General features: G+C 36.9%; 1 pseudogene; it reads right to left on the bottom strand.

Moving 5' to 3' along the window:
- Positions 1-8,198: 8,198 nt before the first annotated feature.
- On the bottom strand, positions 8,199-8,706 carry LOC148943145 (dolichyl-diphosphooligosaccharide--protein glycosyltransferase subunit TUSC3-like; annotated as a pseudogene).
- Between the last annotated feature and the right edge of the window lie 3,509 nt (positions 8,707-12,215).

Genomic DNA, 12,215 nt, shown 5'->3' with positions numbered 1-12,215 from the left:
TTAGAAATTGGAAGTTTTAGTGCCCTTTTTAAGAGCCAAAATTAAATAGAGGACAATCATCCCCCTCCCCCCAAGCCTATCATTCCCCAACCTATCCAATCGAAATTTTAAGAGAGCTACTTTGTTCAGAATTGTTGAAAGGCCCATTAATTATGTCTTTGGGGATGTCAACCTCCCCACAGTCTTCAGGACAAGGGATGTAAGTTAGGTAATTCGTTCATTGTTTATACCTAGTATATGTTATTGAGAAAAATATGCGTGTTTCAACTTTTTTTCCAAGAAAACGACGGATATTCAGGTGAAACTTTCAGAGAATGTTGAGGGGAGTGTTGAACTAAATCCAAACACGTTATGTGTGTACGGATTGTCAAAAGAGTGAAACACAAGAATGACTGAGTGTATTAATTTGGAAAATTAAGGAAATAATAAGAGAGATGATCAAAAAGGCAATATTCGCATGCTACCAATCCTACTACAACTACCATCACTACTAATACCACACTACTCCATTTACAGTATTAACGGGATATTTGAACTAAATCAAAAGACGATATGTGCATGCATATTGTCAAAATAACGTATCTCAAGAATGGATTTGGGTATTAAGTTCATCGCTCTTTTATAGTTTCTTATGTAACTTTATAAAGCCAAAGAATAGATCAAGCATAAGAATGTCAATTACACATTCTTTCCATCAATGAGATTTTTATAGGTAGTATGGATGAATTTTGGGGTTATTATAGGGATCACTGAACAGGAATGTCACTTGGATATCATTTCTATCAGTGAGATTTCTTCAGATATTCTGGCTAGGTTTTAAGGACAACAGTGCATGAATATCACTTTGACAATATTTCTGCAAATAAGTTTTTTATTGATATTATGGATGAATTTTAGGGAAATTTCAAGGATTACAGTGGAGAATGCAACTTGGACATCATTTCTACCAATGAGATTCTTATGGATATTCTGGATAGGTCTGAATATGGATATTCTGCATAGGTGTGGATATGGATATTCTGGATAGATTCTTACAGATATTCTGGATAGGTTTTAGGAACTACAGTGCAAAAATATCAATTCGGTATTATTTCTGCTAATAAGATTTTTATTGATATTATGAATGAATTTTAGGGCTATTTTAGAAATTACAGTGGAGGAATGCCACTTGGACATTATTTCCATCGAAATAAAATTTTGAGACAATTCTTCAAATGGGACCTTAAGGCGTTATAGACAACAAATACGTCTTTTGCAGTTACCAGCCAGATATCACCATTCAGAATTTCGTTTGCAATTCAGTGTGATTGTCGTTGATTTTGTCCATGCTTGTTTCTTTAGCTAGACGATTCTCACTTCCACTGGTCTTTTGATCACATGTATCTGTGCTTCATCATCATCAATTAACCCATTAAACGTTCCAAATTACCTTAAATTTGACTTACCACCTCTGTGAAATTACATTTTTTTTGGTATTCAGCCTTTATATTTTGTATTGGCTTGTCTTCTGTCATTCTGAAGAACATATCGTCGAATCTTTGTGGGTTTTTTTTTACAGAAGATGAGATATTATTAGGTTCCTGGGTTAAGTCTACATAAACGCTAATTTTGTTATCTATAACTATTTCATCGCTTGGACCTTTTATACAATTTTGAACTTCGACTTTTGCCAGGTCTTGTCTTTTTTCATTATTAAATACATGTTGCCGAAACTTAATTTTTTCAACAAAGGCATTGTAAATACTGATGACCTTATCCATGTCAATATCCCAAACCCAATTATCATAACTATTATTTTCAATTTTTGTAAGATTCAAATCCGCTGTCGTGTATCTTCTAACCCCATTTTTCTTTCTTCTTCGTTTTGGATTTTTTCAATAATTCAGACAATTTGCCAATGGCAATTACCTTAGCCGTCTTTATTGATCCAGTATTAGATTACGATCCAGGCTGTAGACTGTTTAATTGACCAGGTCGTGGGAAAAAAACTTCTCTTTTTTCAAATGAATTATCAAATTTTACACTTGTAGATTTTTTTTTTGTGTCTAGTGTCATTGGATTGTCCATATTGTTTATTTTCACCGGCTGCGAATTTAAGTTTTTCAGTTTGATCTCTTGGTCTTATCTTACTTTATAGTTCGGGTGACTTCAATGAATCATCCTTTTAATTCTCATCGCTATCATTCTTAATTTTGACACGTTTTGATTTTAGCTCTCGCCCATCTTCTAGACCAATTTTTGTTTGCTTTTCATTTTTAATTTTAATTACCTCAAACGATTTTCCCATACCCTTTGCCTTACCTGCCCTTATAGGCCTACTTTTACATGATGGTCCAGGATGTAGATTTGTTAATTGTTTAGGCGGTGGAAAAAACAGTTTTTTTTTTCCAACTAATTATTAAGAAACTTGTCGTTTTTTAAACTACCTTTTGGTAAGTTTTTCATACTGATATGTCTTTTCATACTAAAGTCTTTTCAAAGATATTTGATTATTGAAGCAATTCCTTTTTCTAACACAGATTGTCTACTCAAATATTGACAAAGACCACACTGCCTTTCCATATCAAACAAGCACAACTTTTTTCCATATCAAACAAACACACAAAAACAATAGGGAAAAAATTTTCCTATTGTTTTAAGTTGTGTTTGTTTGAGATAGTCTACTAAGCTTCAAAATTTGGGTTTTCTTTATTATGGTTTTTGAATTGTTGTAATCCCTAGTTAAAATATATACAAATATTTTTGCAATTACCAGATATTTTCTCCTTAAGCAATTTAATGTCTTTTCATCCTGCAGTCTTTTCAAAGATTAATTAAAAAAAAACTTTTTCCACAATATAATTTTTAAAAGAAAAGTAAAGAACACCATTAAACAAAAAATGACCAAAAATAAAATCAAATAATTTACGAAGCGTGAAACTACTTCAAATCAGCATCGATAAATAAATGAAACCCAAAACGAACAGAAATTACAGTAAATAACCGAGTCAAACTGAAAACAAGCAGAAGTTAACATAGGTTGTGCTAAAAACCCATATGCCTTCCCAATTTCAGATTATAATTTGCACTTTACTGAAAAAAATATAAATGTTTTTTTCTTTTATAACTTTAATAAATCAAATAATATCAACATTCTGGTTACTAAGTATCAGTATTTGTATATTAAACTGACAATGCACATTCATTTGAATTTTATTCAGTCAAGTGCGAATTATGTTCTGGGTGATTTACAATTTATGATATTACAATTTAGGTAGTTTTTACCATTCGTCGTGTGTTTAGTTGCAGAACATTTATGTTTTATTGATATCCTTCACCTTTTGTACATTTTTGCCTTTGCCTGGTGAGTTCTCGTTATCAGGTGACATGAGAAACTCATCCATCTATTTTCAATATATACACTGGGAAAGTGACTGCGGAGGCATTTTATTTTTTTATTATATTTTACGTAAAATTCAGTCCGCTGAAAATTGCCTTAACTATAACTATAAGAATGGGGTCACAAGGATTGACCTATTGTTTGATATCATCGATTGACTTGAATTTTACTTTTTGATTTTACTAAACAGTGTTTCAAAGTCATTTCTCGCCTCTAAATGGAACTTGTACCGAATTACGCCTGCCTCAGTCATTGATTGAACCCACTTCTCTGTATGAGATACCACCAATTGGATTCAAAGACGTCACGGGTGTTTGGTTCTAAGATATTTCTAAGATGGTTCTAAGATACAGTCTGAGAATAAGCATTTGCTTTGTTTCCCATTATAGTTTTAAAAAAGTTAAAAATATAGGTCTAAAGGTAACTTGGTCTTTGCTCTAGCCATATAGGTTTGTCCCGATTATCTCGCAGACCTTTGATGGCTTCTGGTTGGTTTTTGGCACCCGTTACTGGTGTGTCAACCTTATTTTCGTTGGTTTCAACTATTACACAGCAACTGACATGTGCATGAGAAACTCAACCATCTATGTTCAAGGTCACAAAGATTGATGTACTATCTGAAATCATCGACTGACTTGGATTTTACTTTTTCATTTTACTAAACAATGCTTCAATGTCATTTCTGGCCTCAAAATGAAACTTGTACCGATTTACGCCTGCCTCAGCCATTGATTGAACCCAATTCTCTGGATAAGATGCCACCAATTTGATTCGAAGACGTCACAGGTATTTGGTTCTAAGATATTTCGAGGCTGTTTGTTCAAACGTAAGTTTTGGGACAAAGTTTCCATCTCTAACGTTTAAATGAAGAAAATAAAAACCAGAATTACTTATCTCTTTACATTCTTGTGCCAAATTCGACGAAGACCAGTTTAAAATTGAAAGCCCAATGGAAAGTCCTATTTCAACTTGCAAGATTTTAACGATCAGGTGGTATTCTGGTATAATACTTACTATTTTAAAGTAAGTCATGCTTATTCTAATTCAATCTTTTTGAAGTTAACGTGACGGACAAATAAACTTTTTGAAAATTTCAAGGATCTTGAGAATTTTTTTTTGTAATCACTATTTAGAATGAGTCTAGTTGTTAAATGTTAAGACATTTTTTTATTCATTAAATTCTATTCTTAAATTAACACCGACTAACAGATATAAAAGGCTGCTGAAACACGGCAAATAGCAATTGAACTGATAAAACTAGCCTACTTTTTGAAAGAAAAGTAAATCTATTTTTTGAAAGAAATCTACTTTTTGAAAGAAATCTACTTTTTTAAAGAAAAGTATATCTTATAAAGAAAAAAAAAACAACTACACTTACTACTTTCTTATACAAGAAACTTAGAACACACTTTTTACAATCTAATAACAGATAATTTCTACAAGTTGGTTTATACAGGAAAAAAGCCCCTTCACTCTGAGCAATCGTCTTTTCTTCCCCCTTGGCTCCTGCTTCTTCTTGGCAGCTAATATTTGCATGAGAAACTCCACCATCAACTACAATGTCTACATTGGGAAAATGGGTGTGAATTTATTTAACTTTGGGCATCATGTTCTGCATAATTTTATGTCCGTCAAATCCTGTCTCTACTTTCATTATAAGAACAAGGTGACAAAGATCATCATACCGTGTGATATCATCAACTGGCGTATTTGGCTTTACACCAATCCCCACCTTCATACCAGCCTCTTGAATTTTACTAACCAGCAATTCAATGTCGTTTCTGGCCTTCGAATGGAATGTGCAGATATACACCTAAGTCAGCCATATGTTGAATCCACTTTTTTGGATGAGACACCATCATACGGGCTTCAAATATGGCGTCGGGTAGTTTGATTCAAAGACTTTTCACAATAGGATCTCCAAACGTTAGATTCAAAACGAAGTGTCCATCCATTATATCTAAAGGAAGAAAATCAGCACCAGTATTAATTATCTCGAAATTCTTGTGCCAAACTTGAAAAGTCTGAGCTTAAAATTTAAGGCCCAATGGAATGTTTCACTTCAACTTAAAAGATCATAACGATCAAATGGTGCTCTGGTATAATGCTTACTATTTTACACTTTTTATTCAGTCATCTTTATTCTAATTTAAGATTTTGAAATTAATGTGTCAGGCTAATAAAGTCTTCAAATATTTCAAAGATCTAAGGAAAATATTTTTGCAATTGCTAGTTAGAATGAGTTTGGTTTTTAGTCGTATGACGAAAATTTTATTTTTCAATTGTTTAATTGATTCACAATTTCAGACTGACTAGCAGAGATAAAAATTCACTGCTACACGATAGAGAGCTGATTAATTGATAAAGCTAGCCCTGAATATTGTTTGTCAGCAAAAAGGTTTATTTTGAGTGCCTGTTCTTCAATGAAGCACTGAAAGTGCAAAAACTGAATACCGATTCTTTCTTTAAATGTGAGATATCATTTTATTGAACAAGACATGAATTCCCATTAGATTAGTTTGGACTTCCCCCAGTTTCGTCATTGTTATTAGAAATTGCGAAACATCTGTAAAAAGTTCAATATTTTAATTGCTCTATAATTAGTCACATAAGTACAGTTTATTCACAATGTACAGTCTGAGAATAAGCATATCTTATATTTCCCATTCAATTTTTAAAAGGTTACAAATACAGGTCTTTAGGTAACTTGTGCTGTGCTTCTAGCCAAATAGCTTTGTTCAATTTATCACGCAGGCCTTTGATAGCTTTTGGTTTGTTTTGGCACCCGTTATCGCTGTGCCAGCCACAATTTCTTTGGTTTCAACTTTTACACAGCATCTTATACGTGCATGAGAAACTCAACAATCTATGTTCAATATCTGCATTAGGAAAGTTGCTGCGGAGGCATTTATTTTTTGCATCATGTCCTACATAAAATTTTGTGCGCCAAACATTGGTTGAACTGTAATTATAAGAACAAGGTCACAAAGATTGACGTACTATATGACATCATCAACTGACTAGGATTTTACTTTTTTATTTTACTAAACAATGCTTCAATGTCATTTCTGGCCATTAAATGGAGCCTGTACCGATTTAAGCTTGCCTCAGCCAGTGATCGAACCAACTTCTCTTGGCGAGATACCACCAATTGGATTTGAAGAGATCAGGGGTGTTTGGTTCTAAGACATTTCAAAACTGTTTCTTCAAGCTTAAGTTTTGGGACAAAGTTTCCATCTCTAACGTCTGAATGAAGAAAAAAAAAACCAGAATTACTTATCTCTTTACATTCTCGTGCCAAATTCGACAAATACCAGTTTAAAATTGAAAGCCCAATGGAAAGTTTTATTTCAACTTATAAGATTTTAACGATCAGGTGGTATTCTGGTATAATACTTACTATTTTAAAGCTAGTCATGTTTATTCTAGTTCAATCTTTTTGAAATTAACGTCCCGGACAACTAAACTCTTTGAATATTTCAAGGATCTTAAGATATACTTTTTGCAATCGCTATTTAAAATGAGTTTAGTTTTTAATCTTAAGACAATTTTTTAATTCATTTATTTCTATTCTTAAATTAACACCGACTAACAGAGATAAAAGGCTGCTGAAACACGGCAAATAGCAGTTAAACTGATAACAATAAGCTTTTGACTTTTCATTTGCTTTGCCACTGTATTTTGTTCTGCTTTTTTCCTTATTTTTCACTTACACTAAAAGACCCTTAACTACGTTCATAATATTTTTATTTCACTATAATTATGTTATAAATTTTTGTGTGACTAGGTTTGCCAAATTAAAATTTGTATTATACAACCAATAAATTTATGAGATCTGTGAATCTAATGAATTTTAAGTAACTAACTACAAATTATATAACAAATATTTAGAATTCAATTAGAGACGGTAGGTATATATAATTGGAATAACAAAGTCAATTCAAATAATTTATTCTTGTTTTGGTAGTAAAAGCCGGAGACTATGAAAAAACAAGATTCGCTATGTAACAGTATGAACAATACTTTAGGTGATGAAAATCAATAAAATAATGTTGTTTTCAGTGGTAGACTACTTGTCATGAAATATTAAGTCAGGTCATTTATGTAGCATAATTGCGGTTACAACATGAGCCCTTAATCATTATAAAACTAGCAAATATTATATTTGTTCAAAATATTATACCCTTCTCTAGAGATCATAATTACAAAACTTGACAAACAAGTCTTTTTATCTTCACACGCATGAAATACTTTTATAATATCCAAAATATTGTCTATAATTTTTGTTCGCACAGTAAGACGAGTAGAAATTCCTGTCAGAGGTCACAACAATTTCTTAGCATTAACAATCGAATCCTCTGAAAAAAATTCCACTGCTTTTCGGGCTATATCGTCAGAGTAATTCCCGGCTTTAATGGCCCGACAAATTAAATTCAGAATAGGATTCCACATAAGACTGTCGTTACTCATTATTATAATAGCAGAAACACAGTTCATAATCCATATACGACAGTCCTATATAAGCTTTTGTTTTCAATCCTGTAGCTTAAACGTAATAATTTCTCCAATAAACAATCGGGGATTTTAGAGGGATTCAATTAGAGCAGTCCAAAAACAAGCTTAGGTCATGAGTCAATACGAAAAAAACTGGTTCAGCAGGTAGAACTAATTATCCAATAAATAATTTAACGACTTGTTATCACCTCGAATGTACAAATGATACTTAAATTAACTCTGGAAATAAAAAAAAAAACATAACGAAAATCACACAAATACCATTTTACCCACACATTGAACCTTTAATTATCTTCCAATATGATTATTTCAACAGAAAACTGTAAGGATATTCTCCAGCTTCGGACCTGAATATCGAGAGCAACCAGGAAAAGAAAACAACGAATATTACTAGACCAAAAACGGCATTCGCTTTATTTTCCCATCATCTTTGTCACCACTTGCTGCTTCGGTCATGGTTACTAAGCCGAAACTGATTGCAGTATAAATTGCAGATATGTTGTACGTTTTGAAAACAAACTGGTCCTGAGAAGAATGATAGACGTAAGCAATTCCTCCATTTTGACTCCTGTGCAAAAAAGGCGACCCACGGATATGGCTCCACATTTGTCCAGAAATCATCACCAAGACAAAACCACAGAAACGAAAGCCCACATATTCTTGTTATATAGAAATTCGAGGTTATTTCGTCTTAAATAAAGAAGAGCAGCAACAAAGCCAAACAAGGTCAAGAGAGCTATGGTTCCCGAGTAATTTGGTGGCCGTAAAACACGGATTTGAACTTCAGTCTGCTCTCCAATCCATTTTGCCATAAGGAGGCAGATGGAGTTCGTCCGGAATGATGCGACCTTGTCTGCTGACCACGTGCATCTGGATATGGGGTCATCCCCTAACTAAACGCTCCGATCAGGGTGGCTGCAACCTCATGTGGCGGGTGGAGCCCACCCCGGGAATCTCAGTATCTAGGTTTAACCTAGCTCTAATCATATTCCAGGCCTAGGGTCGGTTGGGCTAGCGACCCTCCACCTGAAAATGAAGTGCTACGCAAAGGGACTACATAGCCTCGGATCCGGAACCCCTTTTAAGATCTCGACCATCGCGCGTCAACGGACATGCTGACGACGTAAGAAAGACTGACAAACTAAATCTTCTAGATCAAAGGGGGCTTCGAATAGCCACCTGGAATGTTTTGACCCTGAATGCACCTGAATCAAAGAACCTACTTTCTCAAGAACTTCGTATGAATAAAGTGGCGATTGCAGTTCTCACAGAAACCCGTCTTACTGGAAGTGGAGAAGAGCGAATAGGCGATAATCACTCGTTAGTCTCTTCTGGAGGGAGCATAAGAAGAAATGGTGTTGCCCTCGCGCTAAACGGTTTTGCAAGAAAGGGCTTACTCTTGCACGAAGCTGTATCGGACAGAATAATGAAGGCCTGCCTTGGGCACAAGCAAGGCAAGATGACAATTTTCGTATGCTATGCACCGACCAACGATTCCGACGATGTAACCAAGGAAGAGTTCTACTCTGCTCTGTCCAGATGTCTGTCAACAGTGTCCCCCCACGATGTCACTGTTCTTCTCGGTGACTTCAATGCTACAGTGCGAGATGATATTGGTGTTTGGCGTGGCACAAATGGACCTGTATCCCCCGATCCAATGAACGATAACGGCCTTCGCCTACTCGAACTGCGCCGATCCCCTGAACTTGTGATCGTAAACACCTACTTTAACGTAAGACTATCCACCAGTACACGTGGTATAGTAACGACGGTCGCACAAAGAAGATGATTGACTACGTCATTATTTCTAAACGCTGGAGATAAACGCTGAAGAACTGCAGAACTTACAGATCAGCATAGCTCGGAAATGCAGATCACAGGTTTGTGTTTGCTGATGTCCAGCTTTGCCTCCATGCACAGCGATCGGAAAGAAAACCAGTAGCAGCGGATATTGGGAAACTAAAGGAGCCAGATACTCGCCAGAAGTATAGTGTTGAGATATCAAATCTTTTTTAGCTCCTTGGCACACTCAACAGCAACGAAGACGCCTGGAAGTATATTAAATCGCAGACCAGCGAAGCAGCACAGCTGGTGCTTGGCAAGCGAAGTTTGTCAAAGAAATCGTGGCTAACTAACGAAACACTGCAGGTTATAGAGCAAAGGCGGAGGGTAAGACTTCTTGGGGACATGGTCACCTATCGAAGGCTGGAGTGCGGAAAAGACTTATTCACCGAGACCGAACTCAGTTTGTCGCAAGGAAAGTCGATGAAATCGAACTAGCAGCAAAAAAGAAAGACATGGGTAGCCTGTTCCAGCACTTCCGTGATCTCAGAGAAAATAAAACACCAGCATTGGGACCCGTCATATCCAGGGATGGGACGCTTCTCTCTGATGAGGGTTCTTGTCTCAATCGGTGGAAGGACCACTTTTGCTCACTCCTGAACAACACTAGCCCGTCTATGCCTCCTACTGATAGTCCCAGCCAACCTGGCAGTCCAAGACCCGAAGCAGATGCTCCTCCAGAAGAGTCTTTCAGCCCCTCAGAAATTGGAAATGCAGTAAAAAGGCTCAAGAACAATAAAGCTGCCGGTTTCTGTGGCCTGAGTTTGGAGCTGCTAAAATATGCAGGTCCTGTTATACTGCTGTTTCTCCACACCCGGTTCTCTACAATCTGGCAAACCAAGATAATTCCCGAAGATTGGAAGAAGGGTGTCATCATCCCTTTATGGAAAAGGAAAGGCTCTAAAAACGACTGCTTGAACTACCGTGGAATAACCCTACTGTCTGTCCTGGGAAAACTTTTCTCAATGGTCCTGCTAGATTGATGTCGAAATTTCATTCGTAAAATCCGGCGACCAGAGCAATCTGGTTTCATGTCGGACCGTTCAACCATCGAGCAGATTTTTAAGATCCGACAAATCATAGAAAAAGCCACGGATTTCGGACAAAAAGTTTTTTTTACCTTTGTCGACTTCCATGCTGCGCTCGACTCAGTGAACCGAGAAGCTCTTTGGCGGATTCTAGAATCGACAGGCCTCCCTGAGAAATACTGCAGACTCTTCAGAGCTCTACACCATGGGACGGAGAGCTGTGTTCAAGTGAAAGGCCGGCGCAGCCCGTTCTTTCAAATAACGACAGGAGTGCGCCAAGGATGTGCAGTGGCCCCAGAGCTCTTCAACGTCATCATAGACTACGTTATAACAAGGACTACTTCACGTCTCAGCTTTGGACTTAAGTTTGGAGATCGTGTCATTACAGATGCTGATTTGGCCGATGACTTGGTCATTCTGGCGGACTCCATGGAGCAGTTGCTGGAAGCGCTTCGAATCTTACGAGAAGAGGCTGCAAAAGTAGGACTGCAGATAAACTGGACTAAAATAAAAATTATGGCCATAGAACCATCCTCCCTTGCTGCCAATCCTTCAGTTAGCCTGGATATCACCACTAGCATCGAAGTTGTCCAAAGGTTCACCTACCTGGGCTCCATAATTTATTCAGATGGCTTGCTTCCTTTTATACTACAAGCGAGAATATCCAAAGCGTCTTCTGCCATAGGCAGACTGAACCGTCACCTCTGGCAAAAAACAAACATCAGTCGCACAACGAAGCTGCAGATTTTAAACGCCCTCGTCGGCGCTGTGATGGTCTATGGAGCTGAGACGTGGCAAGCTTCAACCGCAACCCTCAAGGCAATTGATGTCTTTCAGTCGAAGAGCCTGAGGAGGATCGAAGGTCTACGATGGTTCGACTTGGTCAGCAATGAGAAGCTGCTGCAGCTCACCAAGCAGTCTCGGTTTTCGACCCAAGCAGCCGAGTGAATAACACGATGGCTTGGACACCTACTTCAAATGCCTCCGCACATACCAGCGAAAACGATCCATGACTTCGACCCTGTCAAAGCCGGTTGGAAGCGACCTCGCGGCCAACCGAAGAAACGAAGGTCTGACAGCCTGTCCGAGTCCCTGACGATGGTAAATATCAGTTTGAGAGACTTTTTTATCTGCTTAAAAGTATTCTAGCTGTCCTAGGAATTTTTTGACTCTCTGTTGTCAATAAAACCCTTAGCTAGTATATGCACACTAGTCATCGTCTTTTTAGTCTGAGTGCCTGACTACAAGTCATGAGTCGGAGTGCCAGAGCAATATCCCTTCCTGAACAATTCTTCAGTCATGCGAGGTGCAGGAGGGTGCCTTTAGATCCCTACCTATAAAAATTACCAGGAAACCTAGTCTAGCCTTTATATATCTTAGAAAGAAAAAAAAAACTACACTTACTACTTTCTTATACAAGAAACTTAGAACACACTTTTTACAATCTAACA

The sequence above is a fragment of the Artemia sp. Qi Xiang Cuo genome, chromosome 16 (assembly GCF_049724085.1).
Source record: "Artemia sp. Qi Xiang Cuo chromosome 16, ASM4972408v1, whole genome shotgun sequence".
In the NCBI taxonomy this organism is placed as follows: Eukaryota; Metazoa; Arthropoda; class Branchiopoda; order Anostraca; family Artemiidae; genus Artemia; species Artemia sp. Qi Xiang Cuo.
The sequence above is the reverse complement of the archived record's forward strand: the minus strand, read 5'-3'. Positions and strand labels throughout refer to the sequence as shown.